This window comes from Bos javanicus, chromosome 29, assembly GCF_032452875.1.
Source record: "Bos javanicus breed banteng chromosome 29, ARS-OSU_banteng_1.0, whole genome shotgun sequence".
Classification (NCBI taxonomy): Eukaryota; Metazoa; Chordata; class Mammalia; order Artiodactyla; family Bovidae; genus Bos; species Bos javanicus.
The window spans coordinates 41,033,734-41,056,620 of record NC_083896.1 but is presented as its reverse complement, the minus strand read 5'-3'; the positions used below and the strand labels follow the sequence as shown (position 1 = coordinate 41,056,620).

The 22,887-nt window shown below is 43.2% G+C and overlaps 1 protein-coding gene and 1 long non-coding RNA gene across 2 annotated transcripts in view; one reads left to right on the top strand and one right to left on the bottom strand.

The window, feature by feature from the left end:
• The window catches only part of INCENP (inner centromere protein), a 46,706-nt gene extending 41,983 nt beyond the window's left edge, over positions 1-4,723 (bottom strand). Inside the window, exon 1 of the mRNA XM_061406636.1 lies at positions 4,582-4,723. The gene's annotated coding sequence lies outside the window, so the exon portion shown is untranslated. The remainder of the gene's footprint in view (positions 1-4,581) is intronic.
• Positions 1,312-17,211, top strand: LOC133241310 (uncharacterized). Its single transcript, XR_009734579.1, has 3 exons — positions 1,312-2,658; positions 14,311-14,451; positions 15,457-17,211. It is a non-coding gene; the product is annotated as an uncharacterized LOC133241310 (long non-coding RNA).
• Positions 17,212-22,887: the final 5,676 nt, after the last annotated feature.

Below are 22,887 nucleotides of genomic sequence, written 5' to 3'. Positions count from 1 at the left end.
TGTGAGATTCATCCATGCTGTTATTTGTGGCTCTGGTTCCTTCATTCTTACTACTACTGTATAAAAGTATTAATACAACTTACGAATATTTTGCAATCTTAATTCTGCTGATGGGGATATTTGGGATACGACTTTTCCATATGTCTGTTATTATGAAAATGCTGAGGCATATAGCCAGTGTATGTATAACTTTATAAAATACAGTTTTCCAGAGTGCTTGCACCATTTCACCCTCCCAAAACTGATTCTAATTTCACTTGCTCCACATCTTCCCTACCTTGTAGAGGACCACACAAATGTCTGCCCATGCTCTGAAATTCCAGTCACCCCACCTGCTCCTAGATCTGATATCTGCTTCCTCAACTACTTAAGGTGCCAGCTGGCAGCACCCCAGGAAGACAGAGTGGTCCTGGGGCTCAACCCCAGGTGTGCCCCTTCCCTTCAGGACAACAGTCTGCCTCCTCCTGTGGTCTAATGCCTAAAAAGAGTTGCTCATATGTTTCACTCCAGCTTTACTGCTGTTTACCATAGGAGGGCTTATTCTGTACTAGTTCCATCACAGCTGGTAGCCAAAGTTCTCCACAACTGTGTTTTATTTGGGCGGCCTGTATATTGAAGTCTCAAAGAATCACTCTTTTTGTTGTCACCTTCTGATCATAATGGCTGAGAAACTCATTTATATGAACTAGGAAGTGTGCAAAGGAAATTTATTACAAGAATGCTTCTTGATCCTCATGCAGTAAAGAATAAAGCTCACCAAACTAAATCCCTAAGTGTTTTCTGTGTAGTCTCCCTCAGGCAGTGAATGAAATCACAATCAGAAGCTCGTTTATTGACGATTTAGTTTGAGGAATCCTAGTTTTTGGGCAGCCAGTTTTAGGCTGGATACAATCAAATGCATTTCTCTCTCTCAGTTCAGTTCAGTCGCTCAGTTGTGTCCGACTCTTTGCGACCCCATGAATTGCAGCACGCCAGGCCTCCCTGTCCATCACCAACTCCTGGAGTTCACTCAGACTCACGTCCATCGAGTCAGTGATGCCATCCAGCCCTCTCATCCTCTGTCGTCCCCTTGTCCTCCTGCCCCCAATCCCTCCCAGCATCAGAGTCTTTTCCGATGAGTCAACTCTTTGCATGAGGTGGCCAAAGTTTGGTCATTGGAGTTTCAGCTTTAGCATCATTCCTTCTAAAGAAATCCCAGGGCTGATATCCTTTAGAATGGACTGGTTGGATCTCCTTGCAGTCCAAGGGACTCTCAAGAGTCTTCTCCAACACCACAGTTCAAAAGCATCAATTCTTCAGCGGTGAGCTTTCTGCACAGTCCAACTCTCACATCCATACATGACCACTGGAAAAACCATAGCCTTGACTAGACGGACCTGTGTTGGCAAAGTAATGTCTCTGCTTTTCAATATGCTATCTAGGTTGGTCATAACTTTTCTTCCAAGGAGTAAGCGTCTTTTAATTTCTCTCTCTAATGTACAGCAAAAGCCACGCTGTAGTCCCATGTGCTGCTAATTAGCATGGGGATTTGGATGAATGGTTAATGGCAGCCAGCTACGACAGCCTGATGCATCCAGCTTATAACAGAGAGACTCTTGCCAATGGAGTCAGAAATAGGTAAAGTCTGTCATGTTCCCTGAGTACATACCTAGGAGATTAAAAAGTTACTCTTAATAGATACCTCAGTTAAATAGAGTTGGGAGACCAGCAGGGGGAGCTCTCACACCCTGCAAGAACAGCAGAGCCGAACAGAAAGAAAAGACTCCTCCCAGGCAAGAATCCTGGAGCACCCGTTGCCATTTCCTTCTCCACGGGAAATTTCTAGACCCAGGGATCATCCCAGGTCTCCCGCATTGCAGTAGGATTCTTTACTGGCTGAGCCACCAGGGAAACCCACCAACTTCCTTTTCTTCTCCATAAAAAATTATCTCCTTTCCCTTACCATGTGGGGACTTGCATATAGCTCACCATAGTGGCTGACCCTAAATTGCAATTCTCTGCTGGTCCTGAGTAAACCATCCTAGCTGGAAAAATACCTCTTTGGAACAGGAACTGCTTAAAGTTGGTGACTAAAACTCATCCTTCCCCGTATAGCCCTTGGACAGGAAGCGTTTGCTTCCTGATGATTCTTTTGCTTTCCTCGGGGGACTTGGCTTGTCTCTGCTTTAGTCCCTTATACATGATCGTAGAGTCAAGCTCATGGATGGCAACCCCAGTTACCTCATTTAAGGTTCATAAGGAGCTCCTCTGTAGCTTCAAGTATGGAAGGTGGTTGAGTGTGCTAATCCTTTGCTGAGTTCTAAGGCGACATCTCTATTCTATTACAGAGTATCTCATCTGGACTGTTCTGCCTTTTTTGTGCCCTAGGGATACAGTGTTCTTGCCTGGAGAATCCCAGGGACGGGGAGCCTGGTGGGCTGCTGTCTATGGGGTTGCACAGAGTCAGACAGGACTGAAGCAACTTAGCAGCAGCAGCAGCAGGGATACAGAAGTCTTTTTTTTTTCTTTTAATTTTACTTATTTATTATTTTTGATCCGGAAGATTCCCTGGAGAAGGAAATGGCAACCCATTCCACTATTCTTGGCTGGAAAATCCAATGGATGGCGGAGCCTGGTCAGCTACAGTCCATGGGGTCTCGAAGAGTCGGACACGACTGAGTGAGTTCTCTTTCTTTCTTTTCTTTCTTTTGGCTGTGCTGGGTCTTTGTTGCTGTGCGCGGGCTTTCTCTAGTTGTGGAAAGTGGGAGTTACTCTTCATTGCAGTGTGTGGGCTTCTCATTGCGGGGGGCTCTCTTATGGTGGAGCACTGGCTCTAGAGATTGGGCTCAGTAGTTATGGCTCACTGGCTCAGTTGCCCTGAGATACGTGGGATCTTCCCAGATCGGGGATCGAATCTGTGTCCGCTTTATTGCCAGATGGATTCTTAACCACTGGACCAGCAGGGGCATCCTGGGATACAGGATTCTTTTCTGTCCCTGGCTGAAGGAGATACTGTAGAAGGATTCCTACTCATTCTGTCATTAGACTATGTTCCTTCCAACTAATTATTCTTTTCTAGAAAATATTTATTTTTATTTATTTATTGGGCTGCTCCGTGTCTTAGTTTCAGCACATGGGATCTTTGATCTTCATTGCGGCATGCAGGCTCTTTAGTTGAGGCATTCAAAGTCTTACTTGAGGCATTTGAACTCTTCGTTGAGGCATGTGGGAATCTAGTTTCCTGACCAGGGATTGAACCCAAGCCCCTGCATTGGGAGTGCTGAGCCTGGTAGCACTTGGTAGCCATTGGGCCACCACGGAAGTCCCGCAATGAATGATTCTGAAATTCTAAGTACACACGACCTTTCCATGATTTGAAATTTCAATCATTGGATACTTTGGAGAAAAGGCAGCTTCGTCTAGTCCTGCAAAATCAAAGTCTATTTGACAGCTGGAAGGTGTTTGATGGCGAAAGCTCTGCAAAATCTGTTATGAATTTGCTAGCACTGCCATAACAAAGTACCACAAACCGAGTGGCTTAAATGACAAAAATGTATTGTCTCATCATTCTGGAGGCCTGAAGTTCAAGATGGGCTTGGCAGCATTGGCCCCTTCTCAGGGCTTTGAGGGAGAAGCTGTTACCTGCTGCTCTCCTGATGTCTGGTGGTTTGCTGGGCATCCTGGCACATCCCATCTCTGCCTTCATGTTCCATGACCTTCTCCCTCTGTGTTAGCCTTATCAGGCCTGAGAAATGGAATAATTCCTGCTATATCAGTAAACAAAGGATGTCACAGTCATCAGCAATTGTAACCATTATGGATGGTAAGCTGGTGAGTCCTGAGGGAACTCAGGAAGGAAAGAATACCTGCCATCTAGCAGCCATCAGACTGCAGCCACTCCCCATGGTGAGCCCTGAGGAAACTCGGGATGGGAAAACACAGTTTACTGGCCCCAGATAGGTGACATATAGGGAATATCCTACATAGGTGCATATCCCAGGAATGAGTTAAGTGAACAGAGACTCTTGTGTGTGTGTGTGTGTTATTTGGTCAGTCGTGTCCACCTCTTTGTGACTCCATGGACTATAGCCCACCAGGCTCCTCTGTCCATGGGATTCTCCAGACAAGAATCCTGGAGTAGGTTGCCATTTCCTTCTCCAACAGAAACCCTTGATTTTTCCCATACATAGGAAAGCACTAAATTCCTTAACTTGAGATATCTGGTATTTTGCTGCTTTGTGTGTGTGTGTTTGCTCTGTTGCATCTAACTATTTGCAACCCCATGGACTGTAGCCTGTCAGGTTCCTCTGTCCATGGGATTTCTCAGGGAATAATATTGGAGTGGGTTGCCATTTCCTCCTTCAGAGGATCTTCCCTACCCAGGGATCGAACGAGTCTTTTGCATCTCCTGCATTGGCAGGTTGGTTTTCCTTTAATTCACAACAATCTTTTAATGTTCAGACTACTGCCCTTTGTTGCAGAACTTCTATGCAACCTGGCTCCTCCCTTGCCTCCTCAGAGCAGTTCTCTTAGGGCTACTTGAGATGCTGTCTCCCGGATCTGAAGTCCTAAAAATTCCCATTGAATAAACATAACTCTCACCTTTTAGGCTGTGAATATTTTTCAGGTCCACAGGTCACATGGCTGTGTCTGAGGCATCCTCCTCCTGTTTCAGTGGGAGACCAATTGACATAGAGAGGTATCTTTCTTTTCCTGCCAAAGGTAATTCCCCAACACTCAAGATGTTTACAGAAATAGGCAGAGTTTGTGCAGTCCTATGAAGCTGCCATGTGATGCAGGGGGATGGTCCCTGGACTTGAGACAAAAAACCCTGGGCCCCACCATGTGACTTCAAGTGTCAACATCCCCATCGCAAAGTAAAGGAAGTGAAACAGCCAGCTGTTTAAGGCCCCTCCAGCCTTAACGATTCTTACAGCTGCTGGGCAACTGAGTTGAAATCTCTGAATCTAGAGATGAACCCCACTCTGTGTGTCCACTAAGAGGCAGTGACTGCATTTGGATCCACTGCCCTTTGAAAACAATGCCTCACTTATTTTGTTTTAGTTGCTAAGTCCTGTCTGACTCTTCAGGATTACCAGGTGGCTCAGTGGTAAAGAATCCGCCTGCAATGCAGGAGACACAGAAGATACAGGTTCCATCCCTGAGTTGGGACGATCCCCTGGAGGAGGGCATGGCAACCTACTTCAGTATTCTTGCCTGGAGAATCCCATGGACAGAGGAGCCTGGCAAGCTACAGTCCATGGGGTTGCAAAGAGTTGGACACGACTGAAGCGACTTAACACGCATGCATGTCTGACTCTTTGTGACCCCATGGAGTGTAACCTGAGAGGACCCTCTGTCCATGGGATTTCTCACTTACTAGAAGTCAGTGAATAGGGAGAGGGGAGGGGATGGGGTAGGAATATCTTCTTAGTTTTCCTCTCAATACCAAACCACTCTAGAATAACAACTTATAAGTCATGACCATTTAGGGCAATAAGAAAAATTGTGTGTTTCCAGTTTTTAGTTTCACTGAGTATATTGCTGCTTTCTATAATTAGTTTGAATTTCCCCAGCATTGATCCCTTACCCAGGAGGAATCCTCTGCTTTTCTTAATATGTTGAACTTGCAGATCATTAACTTATTAAGTTACAGAATTTCAGATCTGGAAAGGACTCTTTGCAGCCTGAGGAAATGGACCAGACCTGTAAGTGGCTAGTTCAAGGTTATATGTCAAGTTAGTGGTAGGGCCAGGACTAGAAAGCATCAAAGTCAACTTTCTCAGCTATATGAGAGGTGATCTCTGAAGATTTAAAGCTTTAGGCTTAAGAAACTGGTGTTCTGGTCTTGACCAGAGATCTCTGCTCCCCCACAGTGGCTGTAACTAATCATTAATTTTGCTTGGTAAGTTGACTTTTTAAAAAAAGACTTTATTTTTAAGTGAATTTTTAGGTTCACAACAAACTTGAGTGAAAAATATAGAGATTTCCCATATACCTTCTGCCCCTCCATATGCTTAGCCTTCCCAGTTATTAATATCCCTGATCAAATGGTCCACTTATTATAATTAATGAACTTACACTGACACACCATTATCACCAGAAGTCTATAGACTTCTATATTTAAAAAAGAAGTCTATAGAAGAAAAAAAAAAGAAGTCTATAGACTTCTAAGCTTAGAAGTCTATAGCTTAGACATTAGGGTTCACTCTTGGTGTTGTAGGGTTTAGCTAAAATTGTAATGATATGTGTCAAAATGATACTTATCAAACAGAGTACTGAGAATCCTCATGCTTTGCCTAGTCATTACCCCTGCCTACAACCCCCGACAACCACGATTATTTTTATTATCTTCAAAGTTTTGCCTTTACCAGAATGTCATATAGTTGGAGACCCAGAATACACAGACTTTTCCGATTGGCTTCTTTCAGCTCATAATATGGATTTAAGTTTCCTCCATGTCTTTTCAGGCCCTGATAGTTCATTTCTTTTTAGTACTGAATAAACCATTTTCTGATGGACTGCAGAAAATGGAATTTATCTATTATTTATCTATTCATCTGCTGAAGGACACCGTGGTTGCTTCCAAGTAGGTTGACTTTTTGAGTGTACAAAGACAGGTTATTCAGAACTTTCCTCATTGGAATGAAATGCTATTAAGTCTCATTAAATACCATTATCTCATATTAAATCTTTGATGAAATCCATGAAAGCAATTGTTCTCTGGACTTTTGGATTTCACAAAATTGTAAATTAACAAAAAATGTACATTGTATTGATTTTACTGAGCAAATACGCATGTCTTTTAAAAAAATCTATCACTTATTATGACCCTACTATTATAAAAGACATTTTAACTCAAAAAATAAAAGAGTATGCAATCTCAGAATCCATCACAGCTAGATAAATTCCTTTTTGAAAAACACTTGCCTTGTTCTTATTTTTATCATTTTGCCCAAATCAATAGAATCCTTGTCACTCACCAAACCCAGCCCACACATCAGCCTTGGAAACCACTGCCTTAAGGAACTAGCCAATGTGACTGAAGTTCCTCTACAAAAGAACTCTTCTGCCTGTGACTGGCTCCCCTCAAGAGATGCTGGAGGTTGAACACATTTCTGGGCTGCTAGAGAAAATAGTGAGAGTGGGGAAGTAGGTCTTCTAAAGCTGAACTTGCAAAGAACTTCCTAGGAGAAGATTTGTAACTTGGATTTCTAGATGATAAAACATTCTGGAGGCTTAGGAGTCAAGTGGGTGTGGGAAAGAGAAAATTTTTCCTTCTGTGAATGTTAACCTGCTGTACCAGTAAGAGGTAGGTTAAATCCTACAGGATGGTGTAGGCAGCTGCTGTGTGGGCTCATGAGTCAGTGTGCTCAGAATCAGCAAATGCAGAGAGCGCAGTTAAGGGAGAGGTAATCATAAACCCTGAGTATTCATTGGAAGAACTGATGCTGAAACTGAAGCTCAAATACCTTGGCCACCTGATGCAAAGAGCTGATTCATTGGAAAAGATTCTGATGCTGGGAAAGATTGAGGGCAGGAGGAGAAGGGGGCGACAGAGGATAATATGATTGGATGGCATCACTGACTCAAAGGACATGAGTTTGAGCAAACTCTGGGAGATAGTGAAGGACAGGGAAGCCTGATGTACTGCAGTCCATGGAGTAGCAAAGAGTCGGACATGACTGAGTGACTGAAAAACAACAAAAATCATCCCCAGGAGAAACCCGAGACACTGGAATTCCTGTTTTTATTTACTCAGTGGCTCTTTGGCAAAGGGACTAATCCCTGTGCGCAGTTTTAAAGGACATTGTATGACTATTAGCAATAGTCACTCAGATAATGCTGGCTTTTCTTTTCTTCTCTTTAAACAAGATTCCAGCTTTTTTTGGTTTTGTTTTACTGTACTACATGGTATGTGGGATCTTAGTTCCCTCACCAGGGATGGGACCTATGACCCCTGCACTGAGGGCATGGAGTCTTAACCACCGGACCACCAGGGAAGTCCCTCCAGCTTTTTCTCTTTTTAAAATATTTATTCATTTATTTATTTAGCTGTACCAGGTCTTAGTTGTGGCATGTGGGATCTTTTTAGCCACTGGACTCCCAAGGAAGTCCCAAGATTCCAGTTTTAACAAGCAACATGTTCCTGACAGCAGTTAGCATTCTTCACTTTATCTGTCTCTTATATTATATTGTCTGAAAAAAAGACATACTTAAAAAAAAAAAAAAACTTCATCCTCTTGCAAGATTTACTGGGTATATACAAGTCAGAGTATGATTCCCAACACCTTTCGGTCATAAGACTGTACTTATATTCTGTTTTACCAATAATGACCCATTTTGCTCTCTCTTGTAGACTCTGCCTCTTTTCTTCAAAGAGCCAAATAAAAGTGAATCTTGGACTCTTCCCAGAGAGTAGGGGCATTCCGGGCACTCCCTGGGCACTGTGCGTGCTCTGGAATAAAGTAGGAGCCCAGGGAATTTCTACCTACAAGGAACAGGAAACCACGACCACCTGAAGGGGAAGGGGTTTGTGCCATGACGTCTCTCCAGAACTTGGAGTTATGCCTGAAAATCTCATTTCCTCGGAAAAGTTTAACCAGGGGGAGAGGGTGAAATAAGGAAAAAAAAAAAAAAGAACTGTTTGAACTTTCCTGGTGATCCTGTGGTTAAGCATCCACGTTGCAAAGCAGGGGACATGGGTTCAATGCCTGGTCAGGAAACTTAAGATCCCACATGCTGCAGAGCCACTAAGCCTGCACAAGGAAAGATCCCAACTAAGACCTGATGCAGCCAAATAAATGAATTTTTTTAAAAAAAAGAAAAAACTTTAAGATTATAAAGTTTCTGCTACACTAAGAAGCTCTGGTGGGTTAGTACATATTTTCCCAAAGATAAGTACATATTACTCGCAAAACCTTTTTCACCAGGTAGGCTGTTAGGAATGTTCTATAATCTTTCAGGAGAATGGTATAGTCATTCTACTATTCCTGCAACCCGAGTTTTTGTCACCTTGAGAGCTGTGATTTTTTCCACTCACATAGGAACTGGGGACTGAGAGCTCTGATGTTTGATCACGAGGTTTTTACATAATTAAAATAAAAATTTTAAGATAAACTATAAAGTGAAAGAAAATATTTACAAATAGGGCACATTCATTGTAGGAACTTTGAGACAAACAGAAATAGGAAGTGATCGCTAACCTCACCACCTCATCACACTGTGGCTGTATTTCTTCCTACGACTCCTTCTGGGTATTTTTTTTAGGCACAACTGTAACCATGGCATCCTTCAGTTCCGTTCAGTCACTCAGTCATGTCCGACTCTCTGTGACCCCATGGACTGCAGCACGCCAGGCTTCCCTGTCCATCACCAACTCCTGGAGCTTGCTCAAACTCATGTCCATCGAGTCAGTGATGCCATCCAACCATCTCATTCTCTGTCGTCCCCTTCTCCTTCAATCTCTCCCAGCATCAGGGTCTTTTCTAGTGAGGCAGCTCTTTGCATCAGGTGGCCAAAGTATTGGAGTTTCAGCTTCAGCATCAGTCCTTCCAATGAATATTCAAGACTGATCTCCTTTAGGATTGGCTAGTTTGATCTCCTTGCAGTCCAAAGGACTCTCAAGAGTCTTCTCCAACACCACAGTTCAAAAGCATCAATTCTTCGGTGCTCAGTTTTGTTTATAGTCCAGCTCTCACATCCATACGTGACTCCTGGAAAAACCATTCCTAACCACCTCATATTCTTTCGTCAAGTGTGTGTGTGTGTGTGTATTTTACTATGTCACCACTCCATGAGCCTCACTTTTACTGCCTATGAAATTGCTTCCTGTGAGTGGCACATGTCAGTTAATATTTCCTTGTTGAGCTTGAGAACAATACAGTTTTTATTGTTGTTACTCACTGGAAACTCCTGAAAGGATTCATTCTGCCAGGCCCTTGCCTATGTTGCTGCTGCTGCTGCTGCTAAGTCGCTTCACTCGTGTCCGACTCTGTGCGACCCCATAGACGGCAGCCCACCAGGCTCCCCCGTCCCTGGGATTCTCCAGGCAAGAACACTGGAGTGGGTTGCCATTTCTGTGTTAGTCGTTGTTATACTCAAAGTCTTCAGTAATTGAATTAAAATAAGAGCTTGTATTTAATACATGTTTCTTTGATTATCAGTAAAGTTGAACACTTTTCCATATTCTTTTGTTTGCATCTTCTGTTTTGGGGACATCCTGGTTAAATCCTTCAGACAGAACCAAGTAGAAGGATGTTTCCCATTGGTAACCATTTAGAGATTAGCAGTACATGTTCAGAGGGGCAGCATTCCACCGAGTGTGGGAGTGAGAGGGCTAAACTTTGTAGTATAATTATCAAATATTCTATTTTAAATTAGATATAGGTTAGCCTGGTTAACAATTATAAATAGGTCACATAGCATCACCAACTCAGTGGACATGAATTTGCGGAGATTCCGTGAGATAGTGGAGGACAGAGGAGCTTGGCATGCTGCAGTTACATGGGGTCGCAAAGGGTCGGACATGACTCAGTGACTAGACAACTAGGACAATAAATAGATGAAATGTTATTTTAAAACCAAAGACTAGTAAGTCAGACAGAGAAAGACAAGTATCATATGATATCACTTATATGTGGAATTTAAAAATAATGATGCAAATGGGGACTTCCCTGGTGGCCCAGTGGTTGAGAATTCGCCTGCCAGTGAAGGGGACATGGGTTCAATCCTTGGTCCAGGAGGACCCCACATGCCTCAGAGCAACTGAGCCCGTGTGCCACAACTACTGAGCCCACACTCTGATCCTGAAGCACTGCAACCAGAGAAAGCCCACACACAGCAACAGAGATCCAGAGTGGCCAAAAAAAAAAAAAAGATACAAATGAACTTATTTACAAAACAGAAATAGACGCATGGACATAGAAAACAAACTTATGGTTACCAAAGGGGAAAGGTAGGAGGAGGGACATATTAGGAATTAACATATACGTACGACTAGGTATAAAATAGACAATCAGCAAAGACCTGATGTGCGGGAACTCTACTCAATATTCTATAATAATCTAAGTGGAAAAAGAATCTGAAAAAGAATGGATATATGTTTATGTGTAACTGAATCATGTTGCTGTGCACCTGAAATTAACACAACATTGTAAACCAACTATCAGTTCAGTTCAGTTCAGTCACTCAGTCGTGTCCGACTCTTTTCGACCCCATGAATCGCAGCACACCTGGCCTCTCTGTCCATCACCAACTCCCGGAGTTCACTCAGACTCACGTCCATCAAGTCAGTGATGCCATCCAGCCATCTCATTCTCTGTCGTCCCCTTCTCCTGCCCTCAATCCCTCCCAGCATCAGAGTCTTTTCCAATGAGTCAACTCTTCGCATGAGGTGGCCAAAGTACTGGAGTTTCAGCTTTAGCATCATTCCTTCCAAAGATATCCCAGGGCTGATCTCCTTCAGAATGGACTGGTTGGATCTCCATGCAGTCCAAGGGACTCTCAAGAGTCTTCTCCAACACCACAGTTCAAAAGCATCAATTCTTCAGCACTCAGCCTTCTTCACAGTCCAACTCTCACATCCATACATGACCACTGGAAAAACCATAGCCTTGACTAGACAGACATTTGTTGGCAAAGTAATGTCTCTGCTTTTGAATATGCTATCTAGGTTGGTCATAACTTTTCCTCCAAGGAGTAAGCGTCTTTTAATTTCATGGCTGCAGTCACCAACTGTAGTGATTTTGGAGCCCCCCAAAATAAAGTCTGACACTGTTTCCAACTGTTTCTCCATCTATTTCCCATAAAGTGATGGGACCGGATGCCATGATCTTCGTTTTCTGAATGTTGAGCTTTAAGCCAACTTTTTCACTCTCCACTTTCACTTTCATCAAGAGGCTTTTTAGTTCCTCTTCACTTTCTGCCATAAGGGTGACAATATACAGCCTTACGTACTCCTTTTCTTATTTGGAACCAGTCTGTTGTTCCATGTCCAGTTCTAACTGTTGCTTCCTGACCTGCATACAAATTTCTCAAGAGGCAGATCAGGTGGTCTAGTATTCCCATCTCTTTCAGAATTTTCCACAGTTTATTGTGATCCACACAGTCAAAGGCTTTGACATAGTCAATAAAGCAGAAATAGATGTTTTTCTGGAACTCTCTTGCTTTTTCCATGATCCAGCAGATGTTGGCAATTTGATCTCTGGTTCCTCTGCCTTTTCTAAAACCAGCTTGAACATTAGGAAGTTCACGGTTCACATATTGCTGAAGCCTGGCTTGGGGAATTTTGAGCATTACTTTACTAGTGTGTGAGATGAGTGCAATTGTGCAGTAGTTTGAGCATTCTTTGGCATTGGCTTTCTTTGGGATTGGAATGAAAACTGACCTTTTCCAGTCCTGTGGCCACTACTGAGTTTTCCAAATTTGCTGGCATATTGAGTGCAGCACTTTCACAGCATCATCTTTCAGGATTTGGAATAACTCCACTGGAATTCCATCACCTCCACTAGCTTTGTTCATAGTGATGCTTTCTAAGGCCCACTTGACTTCACATTCCAGGATGTCTGGCTCTAGGTCAGTGATCACACCATCGTGATTATCTGGGTCATGAAGATCTTTTTTGTACAGTTCTTCTGTGTATTCTTGCCATCTCTTCTTAATATCTTCTGTTTCTGTTAGGTCCATACCATTTCTGTCCTTTATCGAGCCCATCTTAGCCCAATGTAAAGTAAAAATTAAATTTAAAAATAAAATGAAACACTGAAACACCTCCCCTTCTTTATTCTCAGAGTAGTTTTAATTTGGTTCAGTACATGTTGGATCTTCCCTGTAGCTCAGATGGTAAAGAATCTGCCTGCAATGCAGGAGACCTGGGTTCGATCCCTGGGTTGGGAAGATTCTCTGGAGAAGGGAATGGCAATCCACTCCAGTATTCTTGCCTGAAGAATCCCATGGACAGAGGAGCCTGGCGGGCTACAGTTTGCGGGGTCACAAAGAGTCGGACACGACTGAGCGACTAACACTACTACACGTACTTGACATTGTTTAACAAGTTTAACGTGTCTCCACGTGAACTGAACTGGTTAGCTTTTGTCTGCTTCCTCCCATGGTCAGTGAAGACCAGAAAGCAGTGACACACAGTGCTGTTAATTGAAGGTTTCTCAGAATAAAAGATTCACATATTGAAATACTCCAAGTATAACTCCTTTTCTACTGCTGTTGAGATGTCCTTCCTGTGGTTTGAAGGCTTTCTGACTGACTTTCCCTTCAGATTTCTGACCTCACACTTCCGTCACATTGTGCCTTTCTTTGCAACTTTTCAGCTTATCAGCACCATAAACTCTTTCTCAGACACTGTATATTTGCTTTATATTACTAACATCTCCTGATACTGCCTGTACCAGGCATGGGGCTTAGTACTTTTCAGGCATTACTCAATCCTTACAACACCCTATATGATAGTTACTAGCATCATCTCCATTTTACAAATATGCGCAGGGTCTCAAAGAGATGAGCCAACTAGCCCTGGACCCAGAGGAGGTGGTTGGGGAGCGGTCAGGATTTGAACTCAGGTCCTGATTCTAGAAAGTGTTAAGTCACTCAGCTGTGTCTGACTCTTTGCGATCCCATGGATTATAGTCTGTCAGCTTCCTCTGTCCAGGCAGGAATTCTGCAGTGCGGAGCCGTTTCCTTCTCCAGGGGATCTTCCCAATCCAGGGATCTGAGCTGGGTCTCCCACTTTGCAGGAGGATTCTTGCCATCTGAGTCACAAGAGATGCCTGATTCTAGGGCCCTTACAAAATGTCACCTCAAACTTGCAGTTTAACTTCAAAGGTCCTGGAAAAGTACTGCATTATGAAATCTCATGCAATACGGCCAAAGATTTGTACAGAGTAGATGCTCATTAAAATCCTTGCCAAGAGGCCACACGCGCCCTCTGGGATGGCCCGCACTCTGTCTGTGGAGCGTGTTTCTCTCTCAAAAAAGTACACTTCTTCCCTATTTAAAAAAGAAATCCTTACTGAGTAAAAAGAGGATCTTCCTGTTTAAAAGATTTGATGTCTTCAAACGAGGCAGTTTCTCTGCCTCTCTACAAACTATAAATTCATAGTTAAGAATTCATGGGACCATTCCCTGGGGCTACAGTGGACGAGAGCATTTGAGTCTTTGGAATGCCCTGCAAGACAATAGAACAGAACTTTTGACCTGAGAAACTTTACTATGGAAAAACTAATAAGCTGTGGATAAACTGTAAAGTGGGAATAGAGAAGGGTTGAACATTTCACACCCCTCTGACTTTCAAAGACAAAATTTTGTCCTGTTTTCCAGATGAAATTTGTACCAGATACATCTGGATTCTCTCTGTGGGTGACGTGGCCTCTCAAGACATGTTTATACACTTGACAAAGAAACCATTTCGAGCTTGGACCTTGACTTTCCAGCGAGATCTTCCTGACAATGGCCTCCACGGTAAGGACCCCCCCATTTTCCTAACAAAGTCCAGACTGTAGTGTTGGTAATCTTCTCCCAAATTCAAACAGGACCTCAGCATCCTAGGACTCCCCTGGAACCATTTTGTCTATCTTTGGGCAAATTGAGCATGCTTAGCGTGTAGTGAAGCTCACCACTGTCCTTTGTTTTGGAGAGTCTTATTTTTGCCTAAGTTGTCTATCCTATACAGGTTGCTAACTGTGCATTCCCCTTGCCCCTACAGCTGCTGGTGTAAATAGCCTGCATCTCCCCATTGGTAAACAATAATAATAAACATAATTTTTAAAAGTGTAAAACAAAACTAAACAGGCTCAGTTTAAAGTCTTTGTCAGATTATTTTATTGACTAATTTCATCTAAAACTCATATTCTCATTTCTGATTTTATTGACTGCCTTAGTATTACATCTTTTCAGGGTTTCATAATGTTGGTTTATGGGCCATGTTCAGGGTTTGTATGTTTCTCCTGTCTCTCTCCTCTCATGCTCAACCCACTAGGTCTTATGCTTTTGCATTTGCCTTCCTACCATCCTCTAGGCTCTAGCTCAGAACTGGCTCTCATTATGATGGTTGAGCTGCCCCACTGAGTGATGTAGGAGGACACAGATCCAGGCATGAAGCCAGCAGGCAGCCTGGCTCACTCCCTGGGCTGCAAGATGAGTCTCTGGACTTGCAGCCTGTTATACACCTTAGCCCAGGCAGGTTTCAGCAGCAGTTTAGTTCAGCAGCCCCTAGCCTGGCCTGGTTCAGCCCACAACTTTGGGCAGGGTTCCAACTCCATCCCATCTAATTTGAGACTTTTAGTTCCCAGGACCCCTCAGGAATGAATCTGGGGCTTTTGCTGAATGTCTGAGCCTGGAGCTCTGCAGCCTACTCACCATGGTGCAGTTCCTCCTGCTTCTCATCTGTGGTTCTGAGGACACCCATCCCCCACCCCCCACCATGCAGAATAATGGCTCATAGAGATGTCTACATTCTAATTCCAGGAACCTGTGAATATGTTATTTTACATGCCAAAAAGGAATTTACAGGTGGGATTGAGTTCAAGATCTTGACAATGGAAACAGCGGATGTCACAGAAAGAAAGGTTTGAAGATGCTACACTGCTGGCTTTGAAGAGGAAGGAAGGAGCCATGAGCCAAGGAATGCAGGCGGCCTGTAGCATTGCCTCTGAGTCATCTATCTCCCCCTTTCCCTTATAAGGACTCTTGTGATCACATCAACTCATTTGCAGAATCCTAGATAATCTCCCCATGTCAAGATCCTGAACTCAGCCCCATCTGTGTGAAACAGATTTCCCCTGGACTCTTCAGAATAAATTCAGGCCTGTTGACACCTTGATTTTGAGCTCAGTGAAACCTATTTTTTGGCCTTTTTATGGCTGTGTAATATTATATTGTATATATGTACCACATCTTCTTTTGAAAAATTTTTTTTAATTTATAGTTTATTTTTTGAATGTGCTACACAGCTTGCAGGATCTTGGTTCCCTGACCAAGGATTGAACCTGGGCCCTCTGCAGTGAAAACACCAAGTCCTAACCACTGGACCATGGGGGAAGTCAGTGTTTGTTACAACTTCCATCAGTTCAGTTCAGTCGCTCAGTCATGTCCGATTCTTTTCGACCCCATGAATTGCAGCATGCCAGGCCTCCCTGTCCATCACCAACTCCCAGAGTTCACACAAACTCACGTCCATCAAGTCGATGATGCCATCCAGCCATCTCATCCTCTGTCGTCCCCTTTTCCTCCTAAGAAACTATCTTTTTGTTTTTTTGTGTTTTGGTTCTGTTTTCTTTTTGAATATTTTAAATCTCCCCTCCTTTTCTGTATGTGGAGTGGGAAAAGACTATCAAACATGAATTTGCCCACAAATTGATACTTTCTCTAGGAATGAATGGTGACCATTTATTAAAGTGGGAAAAACAGATCAGTAATAACAGGAGTGTGTAGAGTAGTAGCTAGCATATTTTTAGTACTTTATGAAGCTGCAAAACTTTTTTCTAAATCACATATATACCATGTATGTACCTATAAACCTAACATTGTAAGGCTTAAATGAGTTGCCAGGCTGTTTTCATTTTTCAAAAATATTTATTTATTTGGCAGGGCCAGGTCTTAGAAGAAGGCAATGGCAACCCACTCCAGTACTCTTGCCTGGAAAATCCCATGGATGGAGGAGCCTGGTGGGCTGCCATCTATGGGGTCACACAGAGTCGGACACGACTGAAGCGACTTCACTTTCACTTTTCACTTTCATGCATTGGAGAAGGAAATGGCAACCCACTCTAGTGTTCTTGCCTGGAGAATCCCAGGGATGGGGGAGCCTGGTGGGCTGCCATCTATGGGGTCACACAGAGTCGGACACGACTGAAGCGACTTAGCAGCAGCAGCAGCAGCAGCCAGATCTTAGTTACATGGGAACGTTTAGCTGTGGCGTGAAAACTCTTGGTTGTGGCATGCAGGATCTTAGTTTCCTGGCCAGGAATCGAACCCAGGTCCTCTGCACTGGGAACAAGGGTGTTAGCGGAGAAGTCCCCAGAATGTTTTTAAAATAGCTATAACTTGAGAATGCAAGTACTGCACTGTGCATTGAAATCTGAAATATCTTTTTATCCCTGTCATCTATCCCTCTGAATTAAAGAAATAGTTCACCTTCTCTAAGACTTCCCTTTCACCATCTGCCTTTCTCAGAGTTTGTGGGAGTAATAACAATCATTAAAGACTTTTGAGCAATTAGAATTTTTTTGTTGTTATTAGACTGGTGATTATAAGAAAACCATTGTACAAGTTATCTATTGCTGCAAAACAAATTACATCAAAGCTTAGTAACTTAAAAAAAAAAAAAAAAGGACAAATATTTATTATCTCACATTGCTTCTGTGGGTCAGGAATTCAAGAGCAGCTTGTCTGGGTAGATCTGGCCCCAAGTCCCCCACGAGGCTGTGGTCATGATGTCAGACATGATGCAGCTGATCTGAAGTTGATTAGGGCCAGAGGATCTGTGCCCACCCTGCCTTACTCACGTGGATGATGAGTCAGTGCTGACTGTTAGTAGGAAGTCACAGCTTCTCTCAAGGATCTCCCCATAGGGCTGCCTGAGTGTGTTTACCACTCGGCAGCTGACTTTCCACAGGGCAAGTAGTTCAAGAGAGAACAAGGAAGAAGCTTCAGTGCCTTTTTCGACCTAGCTCAGAAGTCTCAAGGTATCCTGTCCACAGCATCCCACTGGCTACACAAGTCAACCCTACTCAGCATGGAGGGGACCATGCAAGGGCACAAGGAACAGGAGACAAGGATCACCAGGGCTAGCTTAGAGGCTGCCTACCATGACCTAGAAGAAGGTTCTATTATTTAGTCTTCTGCCATAAAGCTTTCCTTATCTCATAAAGCCCTAGAGAGGCAGAGTAGGAAAGAAATGCCAGGGTCAGTTAGTCCCCAACATCTAGCTCACAGCAATCACTTCCTTTTTTCTTTTTAGCACTTTAAAAAAAATTAGGTTTCCTTTAAAAAAAAAAAAATTATTTGCTGCTCTCAGGCTTTCTCCAGTTGCAGTGCTCAGTTTCTCAGTTTCTCACTGTGGTGGCTTCTGGAGTGTCAGAGCATGAGCTGTAGGGCACAAGGGCTTCAGTAGTTGCAGCGCACGGGCTTAGTTGCTCTGAGGCATGTGGAATCTTCCCAAGCCAGGGACTGAACCCATGTCCCCTGCATTGGCAGGCGGATTCGTAACCACTGGACCCCCAGGGAAATCCAGGAATCACTTCTTTAAAATCATATCACTTAAAAATCTCTACTGATAATTTAAAACTGAGTTGTGTAAGCCTTGCCTCATTTGCATGAGAACCCCCAGATCTCCGAAGAGCAGAAAACCTGCCTTATGCTTCAGAAACTCTTCAAACATGTTGCCTGCTCCTTGGCACAGAGTTAGGCATACATACACTTTTGTAAACTTGACAAACTGTCAACAGGCATTTGAAGAGTAACTCACTGGTTAATGGGCTTCCCAGATGGCGCTAGTGATGAAGAATCTGCCTGCCAGTGTCGGAGATGCAAGAGCCGCAGGATCGAACCTTAGGTCAGGAAGATCCCCTGGAGGAGGAAATGGCACCCCACTTCACTATTCTTGCTGCCTGGAAAATTCCATGAGCAGAGCAACCTGGTGGGCTACAGCCCGTGGGGCCACAGAGTCAGACACAACTGAGCACATCATTGGTTAATACCCAGCCACCACCTCCTGACTCCTAACTTCTTAATTTGATATTTCTGTGTGTTTTGAAAGCTTGGGCTTATGGGAGTGACTGACTCCAGAATTTAAGGAGAAGTTAGCTTTAGGGTGAATCTGTCCACACTGAGGTTGAATTTAGAGTCCAAATAGTAGCCAAACTGGGTATATACAGAACCAGAAATATTGCCAGTGTCCTTCCTTGTCCAGGGATCCTAGTGAGGCACATTGGATAGAAGAAGTATGTGTAAACTGAGAGGCAGGATGTCAGAGGTGGTGGAGACGCAGCTGTATCTGCTGCATGATTTTTAGGCAAGTCCTCAGATCACTGAGGGGCTTCCCTGGTGGCTCAGTGGCAAAGAATCCGTCTCCAATGCAGGAGACACGGGAAACATGGGTTCGATCCCTGGGTCAGGAAGGTCCCCTGGTGAAGGAAATGGCAACCTGATCCAGTATTCTTGCCTGCAAAACCTCTATGGGCAGAGGAGCCTGGCAGGCTACAGTCCAAAGGGTTGCAAAGAGCTGGACACAATTAAGCACGCAGGCAGATCACTGAAGCAACAGCACACACGTGCCAGATCACCTAAACTCTCTGGGTGTGGTTTCCTTATCACTTAATTGGGATAATAATGGCCATGTGTTTTCAAAGATGTGAAGCAATTGGATCTCTCCTACTGGAAGGACCATAAATAGTTATAATCACTTTATAGAGCACTGGCAATATCCAGTAGAGCTTACAATGTAATACCACACCTCAGCAATTCTATCCTTGGTCTGACCTTCTAGCAAAAGTTCTCAACCCTGGTTGCATGTTAGAACCACCTGAAAGAGTTGCATTTTTGTGTTTTTTTTAATCCTAACGTCTCAGTTCTATCCTCAGGGATTAAGATTTTATCAGTTCTGGGATGAGGCCCAGAAATTGTTTTTTTTAAAAGCTCCCAAGGCTATTCTAGTGTGCATTTTGCCAGCGAGAAGCTCACAGGGACAAAGAGCTATCCACCTGGTGCACCAAATACGTAAAGCCACAGGGATTAAGCATCTAATTGAAAAGCCAATCTTTAAAATTCTTTTAAAAAGATAGAAAACTAACACATGACCTTGGGATCTGGAAGGAATTCAGAAGATTCAAAATGCACTCACCAGAACGGATAAGACAGATATATATTTGTCTTTGATGTGTAAAAATCATGTATTTGAAAAGATGCCATAAACAAAGAGAACAGAGAAGCCACCAGGTGAAAGAAGTAATCAGAGAATCAGATAAGCAAGGGATCTGTGTTCATAACATAAAAGAATTCAAATGTGTCAGTAAGAAAAAGAGGAAAAAAAAGATGAATTATCTAATAGCCATTACTTTATTGTAAGGAGAATAGACAAGTAAAATACCAGAGTTATACAAAGAACTTTTCAGCAGGAAAATAATGAATCAACTATGAATTAATATATATACTCAGGGACTTCCCTGGTGGTTCAGTGGTTAAGACTTGAAGCTTCCAAGGGGCATCAGTTCAATCCCTGGTCAGGAAAGTAAGATCCTGCAGGTTGCATGATGCAGCCAAAAGAAAAACTCAAACAAAAATACGGTGGTGGTGGTTTAAATCATGTCCGATTCTTGCGACCCCATGGACTATTGTAGCCTGCCAGACTCCTCTGTCCATGGAATTCTCCAGGCAAGAATACTGGAGTGGGTTGCCATTTCCTTTTCCAAGGGATCTTCCCAACCCAGGAATCAAACCCAGGTCTCCTGAATTGCAGGCAGATGATTAACTGACTAAGTTATGAGGGAGGCCCTATAAACAAACAAACAAACAATATATATATATATATTTACATATTTCATACATGTGTATTAACCAGGGCACTGGACATGTCATTCTGCTACATGGCGTGGCCTGTCAGGCCTAGTCAGGGTCTGACAAAATGTGGTCCACGGGAGAAAGGAATCCAAACCACTGCAGTATTCTTGCCTGGAGAACCCCATGAACACAATGAAAAGGCAGATGAGCCCCCCAGCTTGGTAGGTGTCCCATATGCTGGGGGAATAGTGGAGAAACAGCTCCAGAAAGAATGAAAAGGCTGGGTTAAAGCAGAAAAGTCACTCAGTTGTGGATGTGTCTGGTGGTGAAAGTAAAGTCCGATGCTATAAAGAACAACATTGTATAGGAATCTGAAATCTTAGGTCCACGAACCAAGGTAAATTGGATGTGGTCAAACAGGAGATGGAAAGAGTGAACATTGACATTTTAGGAATCAGTGAACTAAAGTGGATCGAACCCAGGTCTCCTGCATTGCAGGCAGATTCTTTACCAGCTGAGCGACAAAGGAAGCCCAAGAATACTGGAATGGATAGACTATCCCTTCTCCAGCGGATCTTCTCAACTCAGGAATCGAATCGGGGTCTCCTGCATTGCAGGTGGCTTCTTTACCACCTGAGCTATCAGGGAAGCCCAGAACTAAAGTGGATGGGAATGAGCAAATATAATTCTGATGACCGTTATATCTACCACTGTGGGCAAGAATCCCTTAGTAGAAATGGAGTAGCCGTCATAGTCAACCTAAAGAGTCTGAAATGCAGTACTGGGTGCAATCTCAAAAATGAGAATGATCTCGGTTCGTTTCCAAGGTAACCCATTCAATATCACAATAATCTAAGTCTATGCTCCGGCCACTAATGCCAAAGAAACTGAAGTTGAACTGTTCTACGAAGACCTACAAGACCTAACACCAAAGCAGGTCTAACACCATTAACTAGAGCTAACACCAAAAACAGATGTGCTTTTCATCTTAGGGGAGTGGAATGCAAAAGTAGGCAGTCAAGAGATACTTGGAATAACAGGCAAGTTTGATCCTGGAGTACAAAATGCAGCAGGACAAAGGCTAACAGAGTTCTGCAAAGAGAATGCACCGGTCATAGCAAATACTCTCTTCCACAAGAGACGACTCAACACATGGACAGCACCAGATGGTCAATACCGAAATCTGATTATATTCTTTGCAGCCAAACATGGAGAAGCTCTATACAGTCAGGAAAAGCAAGACCTGGAGCTAACCATGGCTCAGAACATCAGCTCCTTATTGAAAAATTCAGGGTTAAATTGAAAAAAGTAGGGAAAACCACTAGGCTATTCAGGTACGACCTAAATCAAAGCCCTTACAACTATACAGTGGAGGTGATGAATAGATTCAAGGGATTAGATCTGTTAGACAGAATGCCTGAAGAACTATGGATGGAGGTTCATAACACTCTACAGGAGGTGGTGACTAAAACCATCCCCAAGGAAAAGAAATGCAAGAAGACAAAGCTGAGGAGTCCTGACAAATAGCTGAGAAGAGAAGCAAAAGGCAAAGCAGAAAGGGAAAAATATACCCATCTGAATGCAGAGTTCCAGAAAGTAGCAAGGAGAGATAAGAAAGCCTTCTTCTGTGAACAATTCAAAGAAGTACAGAGAAACAACAGAATTGGAAGGACTAGAGATCTCTTCAAGAAAATTGGAGATAGCAAGGGAACATTTCATGCAAAGACATTCACAGTGAAGGATAGAACGGCAAGGACCTAACAGAAGCAGAAGAGATTAAGAAGAGGTGGCAAGAATACATAGAGTATACAAAAAAGGTCTTATTGACCCAGAAAACCACACTGTCCTAGAGCCAGACATCCTGGAGTATGAAGTCAAATGAGGAAGCGTTACCACAAACAAAGCTAGTGGAGGTGATGGAATTCCAGCTGTCACCATGTCAGCAAATTTGGAAAACTCAGCAGTGGCCGCAGGACTGGAAAAGGTCACTTTTCATCCCAATCCCAAAGAAAAGCAATGCCAAAAAATGTTCAAATTACCATACAATTGCACTTATTTCACCTGCTAGCAAGGTAATGCTCAAAATCCTTCAAGCTAGGCTTCAGCAGTACCTGAACTTCCAGATGTACAAGCTGGATTTAGAGAAGGCAGAGGAGTCTGAGATCAAATTGCCAACATCCCCTGGATCATAGAAAAAGCAAGGGAGTTCCAGAAAAAAAAAATCTACTTTTGCTTCACTGACTATGCCAAAGCCTTTGACTGTGTGGATCACAACAAACTATAGAAAATTCTTAAGGAAATGCAAATACCAGACCTTACCTGTTTCCTGATAAACCTGTAAGCAGGACAAGAAGCAACAGCTAGAACCGGACATGGAACAATGGACTAGTTCAAAATTGG